At 42.5% G+C, this 22,924-nt stretch overlaps 1 long non-coding RNA gene across 2 annotated transcripts; it reads right to left on the bottom strand.

Moving 5' to 3' along the window:
* Positions 1–1,023: 1,023 nt before the first annotated feature.
* LOC109734283 (uncharacterized) lies at positions 1,024–5,914 on the bottom strand. 2 transcript variants are annotated; one of them, XR_006664490.2, is made up of 6 exons: positions 5,137–5,914; positions 4,861–4,939; positions 4,647–4,748; positions 2,292–4,550; positions 1,673–1,800; positions 1,024–1,501 (listed from the first exon to the last, which is right to left on the bottom strand). It is a non-coding gene; the product is annotated as an uncharacterized lncRNA (long non-coding RNA). The 2 variants fall into 2 exon arrangements; XR_012187369.1 differs by having other exon boundaries at positions 2,292–4,748.
* Positions 5,915–22,924: the final 17,010 nt, after the last annotated feature.

Raw genomic sequence — 22,924 nt, 5'->3', positions numbered from 1 at the left:
CCGAGGTGGATTATGGTGGAGGGGGGCACCGCACACGGCTAAGAGATCAATGATCAACTTGTGTGTCTATGGGGTGCCCCCCTCCCCCGTATATAAAGGAGTGGAGGAGGGGGAGGAGGCCGGCCTCCTAGGCGTGCCCCAAGGGGAGTCCTACTCCCACCGGGAGTAGGATTCCACACCTTCCAAGAGTAGGAGTAGGAGGGAAGGAAAGAGGAGAGAGGGGGAAGGAAAAAGGGGGGCGCCCCCCCTTCCTTGTCCAATTCGGACTAGAGGAGGAGGGGGCGCGCGGCCTGCCCTGGCCGCCCCTTCCTCTCTCCACCAAGGTCCATGAGGCCCATTACACTCCCCCGGGGGTTCCGGTAACCCCCCGGTACTCCGGTATTTGTCCGAACTCATTCAGAACCTTTTCGAAGTCCAAACATAGTCATCCAATATATCGATATTTATGTCTCGACTATTTCGAGACTCCTCGTCATGTCCGTGATCATATCCGGGACTCCGAACTACCTTCGGTACATCAAAACACATAAACTCATAATACTGATCGTCACCGAGCGTTAAGCGTGCGGACCCTACGGGTTCGAGAACTATGTAGACATGACCGAGACACGTCTCCGGCCAATAACCAATAGCCGAACCTGGATGCTCATATTGGCTCCTACATATTATACGAAGATCTTTATCGGTCAAACCGCATAACAACATACGTTGTTCCCTTTGTCATCGGTATGTTACTTGCCCGAGATTCGATCGTCGGTATCTCAATACCTAGTTCAATCTCGTTACCGGCAAGTCTCTTTACTCGTTCCGTAATGCATCATCCCGTGACTAACTCATTAGTCACATTGCTTGCAAGGCTTATAGTGATGTGCATTACCGAGAGGGCCCAGAGATACCTCTCCGACAATCGGAGTGACAAATCCTAATCTCGGTCTATGCCAACTCAACAAGTACCATCGGGGACACCTGTAGAGCACCTTTATAATCACCCAGTTACGTTGTGACGTTTGGTAGCACACAAAGTTACCGATACCATGCATGGTGGCACATAGCTCAACCTCGGGTCAACATGGTTCTATGGCAGCAATTTTTCTTTCAAGATGGAGACAAAGCAATCTGACAATTTGTATAAGGAAAGAAATAAAAGGTAATGTAAACAACATAACAAAACGATTAGGTACAAAACGTAAGAAAACAGCGAACGACAAACCATTATCAGATAAATCAAACTACGAAAAAGAAACCATCAGGGTGGGCAAGGCAGTCTATTGTCCAGCACCGATTGGCCAACACCAACCAAAATTTGTTTTTACTTCAACAACACCCAGCAACCCCAATCAGAGATGGCAGAGGATACTTGACCTGACCGCTTAAGAAGGTATTGTAAGCAGACTTGCAGAGTACTGGCACGATTCCATCCATTGCCAAAGAAGCTGATATGGATCATCACTGAGCTGCACTTGATAAGGACCTGAGCCAGATGAAGAAACCGCATGATACCCTACACATTGAGTACCCCAGAGATATTGTAAATCCATCTGTGCTGTAGCAAGGCCTCCTTAATCGTGCGACCATTAGCAATTGTGATCCGATAGCCGCCTAACTGCTAGAGCCAACTCAGCAATGGACTAACCATCGATCCAATAATCAGTCCAAAACTTTGCGCACTCACCATCTTCTGTAGATCCTTAACGCTGAGATCACGCAGCTCAATCGGCTTGCAAATATCCCGCCATGCTATAGTGCAGTTACCACCTGGCCTCGTGGTGCTCTTTCCAAAAGAAATTGTGTTTTGACTCGCTACAATATGATATGTATATTAACAAGTTGAATCTAGAAAGGATTAGAATGATAACATGAGATGTCAAAGCCAAGGGGGGCACACAACAAGAGTACAATAACTATAGAAGCTTAAGTAGACTATGTCAGTGACGAAGCTACGCCTAGATTGTGATGTCAAGCAAAATCACAGAGAAAAAATAGCATGCAAAACCCAGCTATAAATTGTACTGTATATGTGTACACAAATACTATATACATGTACTTGTTTGAGCTTTTGACATCATTAGGTTCAACTGCTAGCGCCGCCACTGGACTATGTTCAACCTTTGACTCGTATTTCAAGTTCAGGACGGGGAGGATTTAAAATAAAGGACTGGGACCGGGTAACCGACTGGATTAGACAGCATTAACCACCAGCTCGCCTAGAAAATCTTAGACCACGAGGCTCCACCATGAATCAACGATTGTTATATGATAACTAATGATAGACATAATGGGATGAATGTTACCTGGGCTTTTGGAGTTTGTTGAACAACCTTCTTCGCGCCCTTAGTCCAACAGTTGGACCTGACAATTCCAACATGATGCTATCTATACACCACAAAACAAATTCTCCCAATGCATCAGGAGATCTCTCGTTGATCCAATCACTTGCAGTCTTGCAAACTGGCTTAGGAACATAGGAGAAGAAGAAGAAAGTATAAAGCAAGGTATTCTAACTCTTAAATTTCTCAATATAAGGTAAAAAATGACAATCATATTGATAAGGACACGCATAAATATACTAAACAGTTAACTCATCTCTATAATCGGCCTTGTAGCTTAACTCCCTCACCCCGATTCAGATGCTTGTCAGGAATTCAGAGATATACGGAAATAGTAGCTTGTCAGGAATTCAGAGATAATACTGGACAACCAACGTACGTAGGTAGAACAACCGTTTTGTAAACCATTAAAGACAGAGCTTGAATTAGTACCATTATTGTCGTAAGAATGCTGAACAGTTGACAAAAATAACATGACTGCTACGCAAACCACCACTACCGACAATGCATTAATTTCATATAAACATTGGGGCGAAACCTTAAATAACTCCACCCTAGCATATCTGGAATTCAGACAAGTAATACTGGTTGATACCAAAGTAGAATAACCGTCTTGTGGACCACTCCAGATGATGCTGGAATTCAAACAAGTGCAGCATAATAATACTAAACATATAACAAAATAAGCACAACCGTTACTCGAAGCACTACTGGCGAAACCTTAAAACTTCATAACCATCCTATTAAACGCAATTATATTTCACATTATTTCAAATGCAATACTCATATTAATACAGAAGTAAGGAGAAAGGCAAGTGCCACATATATTGCATCAGGAGACGAGCATGGAGTAAATAAAATTGGGCCAAGAATTCTCTTCACTTGCTCAACTGGAACCATGATACAGTGAGCACTTGCTGATGCAACAACTACTCAACTGTTTTGGCCCGACAGAAGAAGCGACATGAAGAATCGGCACTTCATAATTTGTTCTAGTAGTGACAATGGAAAACTGAATCTATCACCCTCCATAAAAAGTCCCGAATAATCTTCAATGTAATGCCAAAACAACGTGTTATTTGACATAGTGTCAAAAAGTCCTTAACATTAGTTTCAGTCTGGGTGCGGACAAATGTATTTTCATGAACTGAATCCATGCTACCCAGGATCTGCAAAGACATTGAAGCAAATGCTGTAGAATTCCTGACCAATCCATGTCTAGCTATAGCATTTTAGCGCCTGCAGCAATGTATCTAGTAAAATATTTATTGAAATGTATCAAGAGCTCTGTACATCACCATACTCTATGTAGAAAGATAAGAGGCAGGTCAATGATTCAAAAATAATAACACTAAGAGTACAATAAATATGTACCACTAATCTGAAGTGCCTCCCTAGAGTATGGTGTGTTGCAATCTTTTCTAAGCACTCACCTATTCAGCTATAAAGTACCAAACCTAATCCTGAATGACCTATTGCTGGTGGATTTTGCTTATTGGCAGTATGTACTCCGTATTCGATTACCCCTCACTGTACTTGACATGAAAATATGTACCATAAAAATACTTACGAGAGTCTAGCGGCATTTCAAATTTAAACCACCAGTACTGAGGAGGGAGTAATCCCTGGTCGAACAGGTCACTCACTAAACCAAGAACTTGAGCAGTTTGATGAGCAGGCTGATTATACCTTAACTAAACCTATACAGCATACCTAAGGAACTACTGCAACAAGGTCATTGCGATGGTTCCTACTGATGTAGTTCCGGCTAAACACCTTCTGTCACTATCAGATAGTTTCATTATGCTATCACACCTACAAACTTCATCACTGATTTGTAGGAGTATTAGCAGAGAAGAAGATTATTGAAAATTCCTGGTTCCCTATCTGATCTCTACAGGATAAAGGCCTGAAGTCAAAACCACGTACACAATCTAATCCCAATGGTTCTATTTTGTGATCGCAAATCAAACTAGATACATTGATATCAGAAACAGAGAAATGACACTATTACTCCATCAACCAATTAGACAAGACCGTCAAATCAAAATAAGTAAAAGATAATTAGCATGCTCTTGTATCAGTCACCATATATATGAAGGGAAAATGTCAGACTCCAATTGATATTAAGAGAAAATGGTGAAAAAAGAACATATGATGCAATCTGTCAAACGCCTTGTGAGCAGAGTAGAATGAGATGGGGGGATCAGTAAGTGGCTTGACCTGCACAGTGGTGTGAGAGGCAAACAACTTCATCTGCGATGCTATATACCATAGCAATCATCAATGATGTACAATTAAACTACAAAGTTTCCTCACCTGCTCCTGCATGTTCGTCTTCTTCACATCAGCAGCTGGCCTTGGCCCCCTGACATCACCACCCGGTACCACCTCCTAGAGATCTGATAGTCTGTCGGTGACCTACATACAAGCACCAACAACATCAAGAATCAAGATCCAGTATTTCCACCATCTACCCATCGAACTATCAAGAACCAAGTAACCCAGTCAAGAACTCTGCAGCGGTAGCGACCTTATAGGACGATGGAGTAACCCAAGATGAGACACCGCCACTGCTATGATAACATGCTCCTTTTACCGCCATCCCCAACCTGAAATGAAGACCCTAAAAATATCAATATAATCTCCTAAAGAAAATATGGAAGTGGCAGACACAAATGACTTCATCCCAGCACTCAGCTTGGCAAAGATAATTAATATATTTCTCAGAGAATCCTGGTCAGAATCACAACTGATCAGTCATGTATCCTAGCTGAACACCCTCTATACTTATATACTGGAGATTTACCTGATTGGATTTTGCAAAAGAAGAGTCTCCACAGAAGAAATGCATGTCAGGGTGAGTGTGTTTTACATCTCGCTCAATCTGCTAGATCATCTCTGAATACTAACAAAAGATATCAATATTGGAGTGATGCAAAATGGACACCATGTGCATTTGCAAACATTGTGAGAGCACATATATACAGTCAAACAGAAAAGTTAAATGCTTCTTAAACTAAAAGGAAAATCCACGTATTTTAACCTTAATAGCAATTGCTTCAAACAGCAAAGTTAAATGCTTCTTAAACTAAAACCTTAATAGTAATTGCTTCAAACAGCTTGGGCTTGGGGCTGAGACGTGCGTTGTCGGCAGCGGATCAGGCGCAGCTCCGCCCCGTGCTACTTCTCCAGAGGAGAAGAGAGTCGGTCAAACAGGAGAGGAAGAGGCATGGCTGGAGGTTGGCTAGGAGAGAGCCGCCTTGTATCTGGGCGACGGAGGAAGGAGGCGTGAATGCAGAATCGGGGCCACGCAGTTCGGCGCCGCCCAGACCATGCACCACCGCCCGCTGGTTCTCCAGATCGGAACCGGCCGCGGCGCCGCCATATCGGCACGTCACAGGCGCCGCCACGGGCAGAGTAGAGCGGAGATGGCGGGGCGTAGCGGAACCAGCGCTATGGAGATGCGGGCAGAGCAGGGGGCAGAATCGCGGGCAGAGCAGGGGAGCTGAGTCGCGGCGGAGCTGGGCGCGTTGAGTAGCAGGCGGCGGCGGCGGTTTTTGGGGGAGAGGAGGAGAAGAGGGAAGAGAAGGTTGCGTGGGGCAGGAAGCCAAGAAGAGAAAATGAAATAGTAGATTCTAGAGTGACCCCTTCGATTTCCTTTTTCCTCTCCCACCCAATCGCCAACGTGTTTATTTTGTCGTATCTGTGATGATGTGGAACGAGCGAGGGGGTGCATTAGCGCGACCCTTATTGGGTTTAATTGGGTGCACATGACACCAACAAAATTTTAGTTGATAAAGTAGCGCTTCACAGGTACTTGATGCCTGAACCCAACAAAAAATTCATAGTTGAACCCATTGACTGCCTAGCTACATTAGACAAAAAACCTTTTAGTCCATATATTCAGTGCAAGTGTGCAAGCCCAGATAAAATAAAACAATTTGGTAGCTCGCAGCTGGTTAGACGCATGATATTCAGATTGAATTGCTTCACCGCCGCAATAGACAGAAGCAAATAAATCTTTTTTGCCAATGGAAAATAAATATGAATACTCTTGTCTCCTTCATCGCCCTCAAGCTGGCAGATAGCAGCGGCAAGCCGGCATAGAAAATATTTGTATCATCTCTCTCACCGCCCTCACGCTGGCAACTGGCAGCGGCAAGCCGACAATTACTATTTAAAATATTATTACACGTGATAGCATATCTTGTCCCTCTTGTACAAGTCTTATGCAACCTTAATTATATGATTGCATTTTTGGTCGAACCTTGATCTAGTATGGAACAACATTTTGCAAAAAGGACGGTCATTATATCAAGATAAATATAATAAAGCAAGTACTTCAAGGCCACCCTTATAGGCAAGCAAACAAATGATGTGCTACTCCTAGTCCCACATAGCCTTTTATTCAAATAGAATCTTGTTTAAATTAAGTGTCACATTACGACTAATCCGACGGGAATTCCAGAATACATAAAATTCTTAATAAAGTAAGATTGAGATTAGGAGAAGAGTTATGTGTTGTCTATAATGTGAGGAGCTTACTGAAGCTGGCTGAGTTTTATCCAGATGATTTTGATTCAGATAAACGTCATGATGTTTGTCCTGATGGAATTACTGATATTGCTAAATTAATGGCGCAAGGCAAAAAAAAACTACTTTTACTTTGGTCTATCAACCTGGAAAGCTAGTACTAATATTGTCGGTTTCCATGGAATTAATTGACCAGTGCTTTTGACATATGATTGTTGTCAACAAAATATGTAATAAAATGGGTGATCAATCCAAGAGTGGTTTTTTAATTTGCTAACGGATGAGAGTTTTCTTACCATTAGTAAGTAGTAACGATGAAAGATCAAAGAAACTTGGAAATGACAATGACTCTACATGTTCCGCTTAATAGTACCTTACAACTTAAAAAATTAACATGTCATTTTGCTTTTTTACAAGGAATACCTTATCTAACTACCTATGAAAGTACAAAGTTGTGCATTTGACTACTTTATTTGAAACATTTGAAAAGGGGTTTTACGTTTTCACAAGAAGTACAAACCGCAAAGATAATAGAAATTAAACCAAGGTACCTAAACCATTGACCGACCACTATCACCGCCAGAACGAGTCGCCGATGCGCCACCATGGAGGTGGCCTGAACTTCTCGATAACAACTGGGAGGTCTCGTGCATTTGCCTTTAAAAACCAGCGCCCTTAAGCCTTTGTTATCCCGTTGAACCCTTGAATCGATATGAAGAACCTGACATCAAATCTCGTGATCGTGTACGCACGGCGAGAAACCTTAACCTCGCCACCCCAAGGATCTGGTAGGAATCTACGTCGAAGCTTCGTCAAATCCGTCCAAACGAACAAACTTGAGGAGGATCGAAGACCGAAAAACCGGCTCGAAGATGAAGCGCCCCAATCCGCCCGATCGTTGCCCCTGCAAGGACTAAAATCCTAACATATCTATTAGACGGAGTTCAAGCACTAGGATCCCATTGTCAACGAACGCTGGAGCGGCATGTGGAAGGGATGCGAATCGATAGGCTTGCCGGCGGAGATCAAGGAGAGCAATGCTTTGCCCTGATCGCCTTGCGTGAAGGAAATAAAAAGATGAACCTTTTCTGCCCCTTGATACATTGTAAGCAACAAAGCATAATTCATAATGACAACACTAGATGTCGTAACGAGTGTAGCAACCAGCTTTCAGCGATACATGCCAATGAGTGGCAACAAAGAACAACAACAAGCCAAGAGATGGGTAAAACCTAGATGCAAAACGAGCTAGTGTGACTCGGTAGGACGCATAGTTGGTCATCGTCACTACTCCCTCCGTTTTTTTACTCTGCATATAAGATTTGGTCAAAGTCAAATTTTATAAAGTTTGACCAACTTTGTTGGAAAAAATATCAACATCTATAATACTAAAGCTATATGGTATGAGAATTAATTTCATCATGCATCTAACAATATTGATTTCATATTGTGAATCTTGGTTTTTTTTCTATAAACTTAGTCAAAATTGACAAAGTTTGATTTTGACCAAATTTTATATGCGGACTAAAAAGAAACGGAGGGAGTACCATTCAAGAAGATGATTAGACGCAGGTGATCTGGAGTAACCCCCGCTTCAACGATCCAGTAGAGCAAGATACCGGTTTTGTTGGTGGTGACTTATTATATGAAACATGTCTCAGTATGTTGTTTTCAGACAAAATTCATTGAGCCAAATAACATGCCAGAAAGTAAATTTGTCACCCAAGCCTATTTTCTATCTTCTGAAAAACAAGGTCTAGAGGCGCCAATGGCCTAAAACAAGCCTTTGCAGAAAAAGAAAATGGGCAAGGAATTAAACCAGAGCAGCTTCAGTTTACTTGTATTTGAACTGGATATGTTTTTGGCAAATTTTATCGCCTCCCATGGAATCTCTTTTGGCCCGATAAGCCAAGTAGCTCATGCAATAAAATTGGGAGTTGTGCCGTTTCAATCAAAAAATTAAATAAGCCAGGTAGCCAACGAAAATAAATTAAAGATTAGGAATACCATTCCTTAGACAAAAAGGAATACCAAGCCCATCAAGGATTACTTTAGAAAACACATCAACGATCCTTTTCTAGGAAACCAAGTTCCAATAAGTATTTGTGAACATTTTCTCTTACAATAAATATTTAATTTTACTTGTGCAATGAAGGTATTTGTGCACATTGTCTATATTCGCCTAAAAGAAATACAGTTGGATGATAAACCGCAAATAAAACTGTACGAGGGTAATAACAAAAGGACAGTGCTAACTTCCAGCCGGCAGGAATTCTGCAACAAATCCGCATGCTATCTTCCGATCGTTCTGAACTATGGAACAGATCCGTACGAATGCATGTGCGATGCCCTCACATTATTTTTACTTTCTCATGCATGTGCGTAACATACACAAGTTATCATGCCTGTGGTGCATAAGTTATCATATTGTTTACATAGAAATTACTAGCACAAATGCCCGTGCGTTGCAACGGGAGAAAATTTTAGAATCCCGTGTTAATTTCTCTCAACGGACCCACATGTCATCTCCAACATCTGCTCCACTTTATCCCTCCTGTCCCCCCCCCCCCCCCTTTCTTCTCACAACCTATGAAAAGCATGAGCATCTCTCCGGTTTTTTATCTCATCAAATCAATCATGTTTAATTACCATAAATCAATTTTAATTACCCCCAGCATGTACCATATCTTATTTGATCTCTAGCGGCTTCTTGCTTTTTGAAGCAAGTCTCGGCCGTATAAAAATTAGTGAAGTTTTATTTCAAAAGGCGAGGTGGTACTAATTACTAAAGGAACCCTTCATCTAACACAATCATCATCTAGACCAGTTGGCTAGTTGTTATGTTGTTGGGAGGCGAGGTGGGCTTTTGGTTCGGCTGGACTTTTTGTTCAAATCTTGGAGCAGAGTGCAACATTGCAGCTACCACCTGGTAGCCTTTGCATATCATCCATCGGCAACTCATCAAGGCATAGGAAAAAATCTGGTTTATCCTGAGAAGATAACGCTGACATAAAACGATTAGCTTCTGCAATAATTAAAATCAAGACTCTATCTCAGCAAATTACCATTCTGCAAAGAAAAATAAATCTAAAACTCGAAAGCAACTAAAATCAAAACGTAAGAACACTTCCATTATCCCACTACAAGCCCGATCCGGTAAAAAATGGATCGGCGATCTCACCTATCCGTCCACCAACACCCACCAAGCCTCCACCTACGGGCCGCCGGAGGGTTGCCTCCGCCGGACTCATCTTCTCCTGCCATAACAATCACCTCTCGAAAATTGCCCGTGCTTTGCACAGGGGACATAAATTTGTGTCGTTCAACACCAATCTATACGGCATTACATTGTTGTGGACATGTGCATCATAACTAAAGCCAGATTAATCGATGATATAATGGCACTAACTAATCATAAATCTGCTCGTTATACCTCAAAAAGTGAAAAAATAAAGAGTTGACTTTGGCTCTTTGTTCGGAAAACAGACAATATGTTCTTTGTTATAGAATCATATCAATATGGGATTACCGTTTACTAAAAAATCTGAGATTATTTGCCTCTAGAGATGAATATCGGCCCTCAGAACATCAACACTGTTGGTGTCTTTCCACCAAATTAGAACTCAATCCTCGCACCCATTCCCGTGCTTCGCTACAGAGCAGGGTTGACCAGCTTTGGCTCTCGGAGGGTTACTCGTGTCCGGCAATATATTAGCGCTTCATGAATATTGTTTATCCTTAGGCTAATGTAATAGCCTAATATTTGTGAGCACCATCATCTAGCAAAACAGAACAGTATGCTAGACGCTAGTCGTATCTGATTAGAAAGTTTTGAGACCTATTTCAAAATTTATATCATATTTTAACCAAATGCTAGAACTTTGTATCTCAACAAACTCATGTTTTGTAACTAATATGCAGCTACAGAAATCATCTATCCCTCCATTCCATGATAGCCACACTAATTACAAACTCTAATTAGACAAAGAATAGGAACATGTACTTCTACCACAGTTGTACAATATACATTGATAAACCTGCAAATGCATGTTACAATTTTGGAGCAATCAACACAGGCAATGCATATATATATATATAGCTTATTCTAGAAAGCACATAATTTCTTTTAGGCATAAAAATAAACACCTGTAGCTGTAGAGCAGGACCGCAACACAAAATAGAGGAAAATAATTCCCCTGTGTTTTTTAGGTCATAAGCTTCAAGAGTAGTTTCAGAACCGAATTCCTTTTCACTAAAACGCTCCAGCAACAGAAATTCACCTGTTTAAAAACAAGAGTGAGCAAAAGTTAAAACACACTCACACACCTGTAGGCGTTTCAGCCATGTATGAGAGAGCTCATAATTCTTTCCTCCGAGGAACACAACTACACAAGCACTGGTGGTCCTGCCCAAAGGCAGCGGATGTGGTTGTAATGCCCTTGGCCAAACTGTTGGTGTTGTAGGTCGTGCCCCTGATCAAGATGGATGAGATGTTGGCGGAGGTACTGGCTGGCCAGCGGCGAGCGAGCAACCGGAGGTGCGGCCTCCATGGTCGCTGCCCATGGCGTGCACGCGGTTAGGCGCGGGGCTGCAGCAGATGGCGCTGGCGACGCGCAGCCACGACGCTGCACACGCGAGGTGGGGGGACGTGAGAAGAGGCGCAGGGGATGGCAACTGGGAGCTGCGCACCAGGCTGGTCGTGGCCGAGGTTGAAGGAGAGGGCCATGGATTGAGGCGAACTCGAGCGGTTGCCGCTGAAAGGGAGGCAGGAGAAAAGGAGGAGAACGGAGATGAAAGAGGCGGGCTCACGAGATATCGCCGGCGTGTCCCTCGTCGGCCGCGAGCAGTCTCCGGCGGGAGGCGCTGAATCGGGTGTTCGGGCGGCGGGCGTCTCTCGCGCGTGGCGGCGCAGAGGGGACTTAGTCGTCGGGGCAATACCTAGCGAATCGTTTTTACTTTCTTTTTTTCGACGGGAGCGAATCGTTTTTACTTAGTGCACTGCGGGTTGATTAAAAATTCCACCATCTCCCAAAAAGAGATGTGGCAATCTTGAAGAGAAAATTATCTTTTTCAATCCTTTCGACCTTGGTTCCGTAGGAGCAAGTCAGAAAGGTTGAGAAATAGAACCTACTAAGATCAATGGGTTTTCAGAATTTTAACGACGGACGAAACTACAGCCAGTTCTCCGAATTAGTACCACCTCGCATATATGTTTTAAATTCAAACTAAAAGCGTAAATTCATGGGAAGAAGCGTATTGTGACGGTGAACCCGACAAAGTCAATCCGTGCTTTATTATTATTATTATTATTATTATTATTATTATTATTATTATTATTATTATTATTATTATTATTATATATATAATTAGGGAGAGATTGGGGCATAAAAAAAGTTCCTCCAACCTTCTTTTCACAAGCACATGCATGCATGCATTAGATAGAAAAAACTAATGTCATCCTAGTTCTCCCCTGGTTGAAACTTCAAAATGTTTTATAGCTCAAAACTGTTGGTCCGATCGAAACATTGTTGTCACATAAAAAAATCATCACAACAAGACCTTCGAAGCTAGATCTCATGTTGATATGTTCTGCCAACTTTTTTCCTACAAATAGTTACCAGGCCTGGGCTAAGTAAGTTATCAGGTCTGATGTATGTCTATTATCATGCTATTTACACGTGAGTTACCGTGGTACATTTTCAACAACAATTTTTTCTATCACAAAGTTATCGCGGTGTTTGTGCGTGAGTAAACATGCTTGTAGTCACGTATATTACCATGCTATTTATGCATAAATTATCGAGGGTATATTTTCAAACAACTTCCGCCCCAGGGGTTAAAATTACCACAGTGTTTGTACATGAGTTATCAAGTCTATGATGTGTATATTATCGTGATATTTATATGGAAGTTATCGTGGGGGTATGTTTCAAACAACTTCCTCCCCTCCAACCACCCCCGGATCATTGTTACCGTGGTATTTATGTGTAAGTTATCACGTATACTTGTGTACAATATTATGCTATTTACACGGAAGTTATTGGGGGATGTTAAACATCCCCCACCCCCCCCCCCCCCCCCCCCCCCCCGCGCGGGTTCAAAGTCATCACGGTGTTTGCGCATGAGTTATCAAGTTTGTGGTGTGTAAGTTATCATGCTATTTACGCCGAAGCTGTCGGGGATGTCTTAAACAACTTTTTCTCCCGGGTCAAAGTTATCACCGTGTTTGTACATAAGTTATCAGGTCTGCGGTGCGTAAATTACCATGTAATTCACACAAAAATTACCGGGGACATGTTTCTTCAACTTTATTTTCCGGGGGTCAAAAGTTATCAACGTGTTGCACATATGTTATCAGGTCTATGGTGCGTGAATTACCATGCTATTCACACAGAAGTTACCAGAGGTGTGTTACAACAACCCCCACCACTGCCAAAGTTATCACAGCGTTTGTACATAAGTTATCAGGTGTAAGATGCGTAAATTACCATGCTCTTCACACGAACCGGCTCACAGAACTCGATGTGTGGCCGTCTCCCATGCCCTACTCTTCCTCGTTGGACCCCGCAACCCGGACGGTGCCGTCGGACGTGAGATTGATGACGGATCCGTTCTAGGAGGAGCCAACATCATGATGACGCGGTTGTAGAGCCCGCATTGGTGCACCATACAGGGCGCTGGAGAATGCGACTCCGTCTCGCCAATGTCCACCGCAGCGAGGGCTATCGCTGCCTTCCACGCTCGCTGCCTTGCACAACGGGCACGCCGCGCCATGTTTGTGTCTGAGGACGCGACGCCCATGGTGCGTCCTCCGGCTCGGTGCGCTAGTGGAAGGTGAGGGAGTCCTGGACTAAGGGGTCCTCGGGCGTTCGGCCTGTTATCAATGGGCCGGACTGATGGCTGTGAAGACACGAAGACCGAAGACTACACCCGTGTCCGGATTGGACTCTCCTTGGCGTGGAAGGCAAGCTAGGCGACCGACTATGAAGATTCTGTCTTATGTAACCGACTCCGTGTAACCCTAGATCTCTCCGGTGTCTATATAAACCGGAGAGCATAGTCCGGATAGGACAGATTCATTACCATATGCTCATAGGCTAGACTTCTAGGGTTTAGCCATTACGATCTCGTGGTAGATCAACTCTTGTAACACTCATGTTCATCAAGATCAATCAAGCAGGAAGTAGGGTATTACCTCCATAGAGAGGGCCCGAACCTGGGTAAACATTGTGTCCCCCGTCTCCTGTTACCATCGATCCTAGACGCACAGTTCAGGACCCCCTACCCGAGATCCGCCGGTTTTGACACCGACATTGGTGCTTTCATTGAGAGTTCCACTGTGTCGTCGACGAAAGGTTCGATGGCCCCCTCGATCGTCAGTAATGACGTTGTCCTGGGAGAAACCTTCCTCCCCGGACAGATCTTCGTATTCGGCGGCTTCGCACTGCGGGCCAACTCCCTTGGCCATCTGGAGCAGATCGACAGCTACGCCCCTGGCCGTCAGGTCAGATTCGGAAGCCTGAATTACGTCGTGGACGCCTGTGGAGATCTGGTCTTCACCGGATTCAAGACCCCGGCGATCGCTCACCCCGATGAACATGACTTAAATCTGTCATCGGATCACATCCAGGAGATGGTTCCTGTCGCTGCAACGACCTTAAAGCCGGAGCAGATTGCGCCATTCGAGGCCATCGAGTCTGCGGCGCTGGAGCCACACGCAGACTCAGCCTCATACAACATCAATGTTAACGGAACGCCGGACTCGTATCCGGCTGTTAAGTTCCGAACCACTCGCGCCCGCGAACATCGAGCTTGATCGGTTATCGATCTTCGAGTTTAGCGCCACAGACATCTTCCAGCATTCACCCTTGGGCGACGTGCTAAACTCTTTACAAAACTTGTCCTTGGAGAAGGACTCACAGCCGAACTATATTCGGTTCGAGCTAGAGGCGGACGACGAGGAATTTCGTTTCGGTTGTGCATGGTGTGTAACAGGTCCGGATACAATCATCGCGTCCGAAGACTATCTTGGAGTTCGGGAGAAGGGGAACCCGCCTTGCAATGCCGAAGACAATCTGCGCGCCGGACTCCTCGTCATTGAAGCCAGGTTCAGGGGCTACTGAAGGAGTCCTGGACTAAGGGGTTCTCGGGCGTCCGGCCTGTTATCAATGGGCTGGACTGATGGGCTGTGAAGACACGAAGACCAAAGACTACACCCGTGTCCGGATTGGACTCTCCTTGGCGTGGAAAGCAAGCTAGGCGACCGACTATGAAGATTTCCTCTTATGTAACCGACTCCGTGTAACCCTAGATCTCTTCGGTGTCTATATAAACCGGAGAGCATAGTCCGGATAGGACAGATTCATTACCATATACTCATAGGCTAGACTTCTAGGGTTTAGCCATTACGATCTCGTGGTAGATCAACTCTTGTAACACTTATATTCATCAAGATCAATCAAGCAGGAAGTAGGGTATTACCTCCATAGAGAGGGCCCGAACCTGGGTAAACATTGTGTCCCCCGTCTCCTATAACCATCGATCCTAGACGCACAGTTCGGGACCCCCTACCCGAGATCCGCCGGTTTTGACACCGACAGAAGGGCCGCACATCCGCCACCGCGTTCGCACGCCAGGCAGACCGCACTGCCTCCGGTGAGGCAGCGATGGCACCCCTGCCGACGGATCCATGCACCATTTGTGCAGACGCAATAGATTCCCGACGGAAGGAGTCCGAGTGTTGCCGTTGGGAGGCCTCCCCCCGGAAGCGCCGGAGCGCAAACCCGTATGGTCATCTTCTCTCGGGGTCGTGTGGGATGAGCTCATGGTCGACGGATCTGGAGGTGTAGGACTCGGATCCACTGCCCACCATGCTAGAGAAGGTCGGAGATCATCGGACGGCAGCTTGGATGGCACGGTGGAGTGGAGGGGAGTCGAGTGGAGTGGCTAGGGTTTTGTCCGGAAGAGGATTAGAAGAAATATATGTGGGATCAGGTGGGCCAGCGTGAGCCAGGTCTGACATGGCAGACGCATCCAGTCGCGCTCGGGCGTCCCTTTATCAGCCTCATATTTGAAATGGATATGAGGGGTGCCGATCCGTGTGGACGTTTGAGACGTCCGGCGTTTTTTTGACACTGACCGGACCATCTACCTAAATGTTTAAGGCGGGTTTGCGGGACCAGGGGCGGAGACAGGGGGCAGCAGGGCCCTGCCCCTCCCCTAACAACCCTGATTTAGTCCTAATTTGGCGATGAACAGTGTACAATTTCGAAAAAATACATGTATTACTCTAATTTTGCCCCGGTTATCAAAATTTCGAGTCATTTGACCCCCTGATCTTTGATTCCTGGCTCCCCCCACTATGCAGGACCCCCGATTGTAGATACTCTTCTATAGCACAGATGAAACAACAATGCAGCAATGACGAAACATCAGGCAGGCCCAAGTCGTATGCATGCATGGGCGCGCGTTTGAAGGAACAAGCATGTGCGTGCTCAATTGTTTGCGACATGCATTCCTGGAGCGACATGGACCCTTGGACGTGTTACTGAAAGCGACATCTGCGAGATTAACAGAAAGGGTGCAAGCGCGATAAAAAAATCTGACGGCCTGCCGACTGGATTTTAGCTTTAATGACAACACATGAGCACGTGCATAATTAACCTCGCTCGTTAACATCATGCATGCACCTATCCACCAAAGGCTCGTTGTAACGGGGAGTATCATATACTAGTATCATGCATATGATACTAGTGTATGATACTACCTCTCTAATGCATAATATCATATATTAGTATTATGTAGTACTTTATTTATTGTCATGCAAGACACATAGTAGCATAGCATTTATTATGATACGGTATCATGATATGATACTCAACTCTCTCTTTCTTCATTTAATTCTATAACACCTCATCAAAATTGCCTAGTTGACATGCATGATACTAGTTATGATACTACCATTACGACCAGCCTAAAAACATCATGTATACACCTGACTGAGTACACTACCCAAAAATAAAGAAACCCATATTAAAGAGTCGTGGGCATCCCCATCTGAGAAATAGGAGTAGTGCATCCATCCGAATGCATGCGTACTAGCCGATGACCCATCGCCCTCCCCTCTTGCACAAAAGACATACCAGGGGTGTGCAGCACAAGTGCAGGACGGAAGTACTCTTGGCTCTCGCCTTATATTGGTCTTTGAGTGTTTGTATGAGGTTGCAAAAAATAATCTGAGGTAAATCTATGTACATATCGTCGTGGTGGTGGTGGTGGTGGTGGTGGTGGTGGGGTAGGGGGGGGGGGGGGGGCAATTGGCCCCCACCTTAAATAAGTTGGGAAGGATTTTAGGAGAGCTTACCTGGATTTATTAGCATCTCTAGTCTCAGGCCGGTGAGGCCCACAACAACGCACCGCTGGCTCTTCTTGTATTCCCAGGCCACAAAAGGCTTTGCCGAAATTGTGTACGCAGAGCACCCTCTGCCACTGCAGACAATAGTCTCAGGCCGGTGAGGCCCACGACAACACACTGTTGGCTCTTCTCGTATTCCCGGACCACAAAAGGCTTTGCCGAAATTGTGTACGCAGCCTGCCCATCAGTCAATTATTCACTACCTGGCCTAGTCATGCACCGACTTGAACTAGTAGCCGCTAGCTGGAAGCCTGGAACGATTCGAAGTTCATTCACTGCTCCCGCCCAATCTCATTCTGCTGCCTGCTGTAAAGCCATGCATGCATTGGGAGTTCTCATTCTCTTGTAGTGCTAGTCTTATATATATATATATATATATATATATATATATATATATATATATATATATATATATATATATATATATATAATAAAATTTTGTGGAACTTGTATTTCAACTTTTTGAAACAAAATTTGGGGTCTCTGATTTTTATTGTTGATTAAAATTAATTTGAAAATCATTGAGGTAATATTATTCATTTTTTAATGGGTGGCTTTCGTCTATCAATACCAAATACATTTGGCACATATGAATTGTATTGGTATTACTAAAATAAGTCACCAATCTTAAAGCATATCTGAATGGGCGTTCGTGCCAATAGTTTCTAAATAGCAGAACCGTTAGAAATCTGAGTTGTGTGCTATGTTTTTATTATTTTAAAGCCAAAATGACCCACTGATTCTTTTTTGTGTGAAAAGGATCCAGGTGTACAATAAAGGTTCACGAGAAGTACAAACCGCAAGGATAATAGAAATTAAATCGAGGTCCCTAAACCACTGACCGACCACTATCACTGCCAGAACAAGTCGCCGATGCACCATCACGAAGGTGGCCTGAACTTCTCGATAACAACTGGGAGGTCTCTTGCATGTGCCCTTAAGGACCAGCGCCCTTAAGCCTTTGTCATCCCGTTGAACCCTTGAATCGTATGAAGAACCTGACATCAAATCTCGTGATCGCGTACGCACGGCGAGAAACCTTAAGCTCACCACCCCAAGGATCTGGTAGGAATCCACGCCGGAGCTTCGTCAAATCCGTCCTAACGAATAAACTCGAGGAGGATCGAAGCCCGAAAGACCGGTACAAAGATGAAGCGCCCCCATCCACCTGGTTGTTGCCCCTGCAAGGACTAAAATCCTAACATGTCTATTAGATGGAGTCGAAGCACTAGGATCCCCTTGTCAACGACCGCTGGATCGGCATGTGGAAGGGAGGCAAATCAATTGGCTCGCCGGTGGAGATCGGGGAGAGGAATGCTTTGCCCTGATCGCCTTGCGAGAAGGAAATAAAAAGATAAACTTTTGTGCCCCTTGATACATTGTAAGCAACAAAGCATAATTTCACAATGACAACACTAGATGTCGTAACCAGTGTAGCAACCAGCTTTCGGCGATACCAGTGTAGCAAATTCATTTTATAGACCATGCAAATTCACTTAACGGACCATGGCAATTTTATTTTTATTATTTTGGACAATGGCAAACTTCTTTTTCCCTAAACCATGGCAAATTCACTTTTATGACCATTTCAAATTTATTTTGTCATTTCTAAGAGGGAATAACATAGCAAATTCCAATATGGATCTGACATGGCATTTTTTGTTCATAACTTTATGTTTGCAATGTTCATACTATTTTCCATGGCAAAATTTACCTTCATTTTTTATTTTCTCTAGAGTGATGGCATTGGAATAGTATGTCGAGGTTAGTCTTCTGAAACTAATGTTGTAGTTTTTCTGTAGACTTAACATATTTTATTTTATTTGGGAATTTTATTGTTTCGGCATCTCAATAAGAACATATCTGTTTTAGTCTGTGAGTTCTTTCAGGCGGCAACATTTTTTCTTTTATTGTGAGCTATAAATAAATGTCAAATATTATCAACTTAAGCACTTATTTAACTCCTCTGTCACATATTAACCGACAGATAAATGGGAACCAAACTATACCCAGCAGTCGGCATTAGCATAGTCTGATGTATTACAATTTAGTTCCAAATACTTTGAATTTTGGCCATTAGCTATGGTGGTGTTGTGCTTTGTAGGTTTGGTGGTGCGACCGTGCAAGATGACGACGTCGTCTTGCTGCTTTTCGACTGCTGCCATTGCCAACATCGGCTCAAGTCCCAAGATTGTGCTTGTGTGTTTTGATCTGAAGAATAAACAGACGCTAGCTTAGCTTGGTGCTGCCTAGCTTTCGTTTCAGGTTAGACCACTAAATGAAGTTGGTTTCTATTTGGTTTGGTTAGCTGTCGTTAATTTGTGCATAATTTGGATGGCCATGTTTATAATGTAATCAAATCTGAGAGCTACAACTGCAAACTAGCTTGCGACATACTTTCTATGTGTGTATGACAATTATGTCTTATGGACTCGGCAAACGTAGTTTATACAACACGCCAATTTTTGATTTTCTGGACCATGGCAATTTTCATTTGTTTCTTAACCATGTCAAAAATTATCTTTTTTTTATGGCAAATTTACCTATATTTTTGGGATTTCTAATCATCCTATATTGCCATGGAAATTTTACTACAACATACATGGAAAATTTAATTTGAAACGCTCATGGAAAATTTTTACTTTCTTTTTTTGGTCATGACAAATTTCTTTTATGGACAATGGCCAATGTAGTTTATACAACATGGCAATTTCACGTTTTTTTGGACCATGACAATGTTTTATTGCTTTTTTGAACCATTGCAAAATTAAAATTTTATTTCCCATGGCTCTATTTCTCATAAAAGTTGATGTGACTAATTATACATTCTTTTCACAGCCCAGTTTCCTCACAGCAGAAAATCCAAATCTGGGCTTTTCTTTTGTTTTGTTACTGGGCTTTAATTTCCTTTTTTGTTTTCTACAAGAAAAATACATGTACGTGGTGATGGGGATGTGTTCGGGTTGTGGGAGAGGTCTTATCTGCCGCTCTTTGCGGCAGAATGTCGACCGGACGCACAGGCGGGTCTCCCGACTGGGCCGGCCCATATCGCTAGCGACCAGTACGGAACGAAAAAAATGCAGCGATCGAGAAGAAAAATGCAGCGATCGAGACCTGACGCTTCAAAGAAGTACAGCCAGCCAGTTCACCTAGAGAGCTTCCAGGATTTTAACGCAGCACAACAAATTACGAATAAAACCGAGCGCCCATCCGAACGTCTTTAAAAGTTTGTACGCAAAAAGTTATTTTTTAGAAAAAAACGTGAAAGTTGTATGAAACAGCGAACACTTTTAGAAATTGTGAATAAAATTTGAAAAAATCAACAATTCCAAAAACGCAAACATTTTTTCAAAATGGGAACATTTTATTAAAATCTCCCAAAAATAGAAAACGTGAAAGTTTTCTTTGAAAACCGGAACATTTTTCAAATTTGAAAATAATTTTTGGATACTCGATCATTTTTGAAAACTGGGAACATTTTGTGAAACTCCCGAACAAAACATGAACACATGAATAGTTTTTAAAACTTGCGTACATTTTTTGAAACTTCCAAACAATAATTGGAACATGAACATTTTTTGGAACTTATCAACAATTCTTTAAATGGAAACTCGCAACAAAATTTGAAAATATGAACATTTTTTAAAATTGGTAAACAAATTTTAAAATTAGAATATTGTTTGAAACTCCCAAACATAATTTGAAAACATGAACATTTTTTGAACTTACAGGAATTTATTGAAAAGCGAACATTTAATATAATATGGGAACATTTTTTAGAAAGTGAAGAACATTTTTTGAATTTGTAAACAAAAATTAATAGCAAAGAACATTTTTTTGAACTTCGGAACATTTTTAGAATTTTGTAAAAGAATTTGAAATTCTTGAGAACAAAAAGAAATAAATAGAGAAGAAAAGGAATTGAAAAATGAAATAGAGAAACAGAAAAACAAAGAAAGTAAAAGAAAAAAGAAACAGAAACAGAAAAAACAAACGGAAAAAAACCGGTGAAAACCCGGTTCAAGAACCTTCTAGAAGGTTCCCAAAACTGTTAGGGAACCCTCAGAAGGTTCCCAAAACCGGACGCTGTACCGCGTGCACTATCTCGTAACTGGGCCGGCCCATCTTGATCGCTAGTTCGCTCGCCTCTGTGCGAAGCCTCGACAATTTGACGCAACGTGGGTCCGTTAGGAAATTCCGGGTTGTGGGGGTTCTCCCATCGAACGAAATTGTTCGTTGGGGGTGATCCCTCGTACCAAAAGATTCGTTCGATCCGGGGGTTCCTAGGCCGGACGCATTATCGGCGTCCAATTTTTATGCATCCGGCTGCCACAAAAGAAAAAATAGAATCCAAATTTCGTATGAGGGCCGTGCAAGCTCTGGCCCAGTGAAGCCAGCTCAGTTATTTTTTCTGATCATGCAGCGGGGAAAACCCTATTTGCCACGTGTTGTGGCAAATAATCGGCGCTTCGCACAAGGCATCCAAGACTGGCCCGGCCCCGTTTCCTATTTTTCTGCGTTTTGTTTCTATTTTTATTTTTCTGTTCCTTTTTATTTTTATTTCTTTTTTCCTTTACAATTTATTACTTTTTTGCAAATTCAAAATTTAGAAAACTTTCAGAATTTCCATTTTTGTTCAAATTCTAGGGAAATCTTTTGTTCCATTTGTTATAAATCTTTGGAGCTTTAAATTTTTGTTCTCATTCCGAAATTTGTTCAAATTTTAAAAATGTTTGACAGTTTAAAAAAAAATTGCATTTTCAAAAATATTTCATATTTGAAAAATATTCATGTTTTAGTGAAATATTGACAAATTCAAGGGAAAATATTCTAAATAGTCTCGCATTGCTCATTTACATACAGTTGTATCTATTTATATATGTGTGCAAAACTACATGTAGTAATATTCTCGATTAAGGATGAATAGATTGGTACGTGAGCTAGCTGGAAAAGGACCCTGAATTTCTTATAAAACATGTTCCCAATTAAAAAAAATGTGTTTTCCAAAGCTGACCGAGATTTTCAATAAGAACTCTGCATTTTCAAATGCTCCAAACTCGAAGATAATCTTGTTTTAGTGAAATATTCGCAAATTTAAAATAATATCTGCGTTTGAAAAATACACATTTCTAAAATTGTTCTGAATGTTCAAAACATGTTTTCGTTTTCAAAAATTCAAAAAAGTTCATGTTTCTTGCAGTATTGTATGGAATTTCTAAAAAAACTATTCGCAATTGTTAAAACTGTTTGGTGTTTCAAGATTGTTCATGTTTTCAAGAATATTTGGGAGTTCATTTTTTTGAAAAGTTCAAAAAAAAATTAAATATTTTTTATCTGGCGTTGATGTATTTTCTTAAATATTAACGTTGACCATTGGTTAGCAAGACGTGTTAGTTCAAGTGGCTGGCAACATTTTGTCGGATCTTTGAGTTGTTGTGAGTTCGATCCTTCAACTCATCTTTTTTTGGATTTTCCCATCCGCCTTACAAAGCCTTTCAGAGCCCACAAAACTTACCCGGCCCAACTAGCTGGGAAATAAGAGATTTTTTTTTAAATAGTCCCATATTACTCCTTTACAAACAATCGTACTAATTTATGTATGTGTGTGAAACTACATATAGTAAGTTGGATGAATTAAGCTGGACGA

Source organism: Aegilops tauschii, chromosome 1, assembly GCF_002575655.3.
Source record: "Aegilops tauschii subsp. strangulata cultivar AL8/78 chromosome 1, Aet v6.0, whole genome shotgun sequence".
In the NCBI taxonomy this organism is placed as follows: domain Eukaryota; kingdom Viridiplantae; phylum Streptophyta; class Magnoliopsida; order Poales; family Poaceae; genus Aegilops; species Aegilops tauschii.
This window is presented reverse-complemented; position numbering and strand designations above follow the sequence as displayed.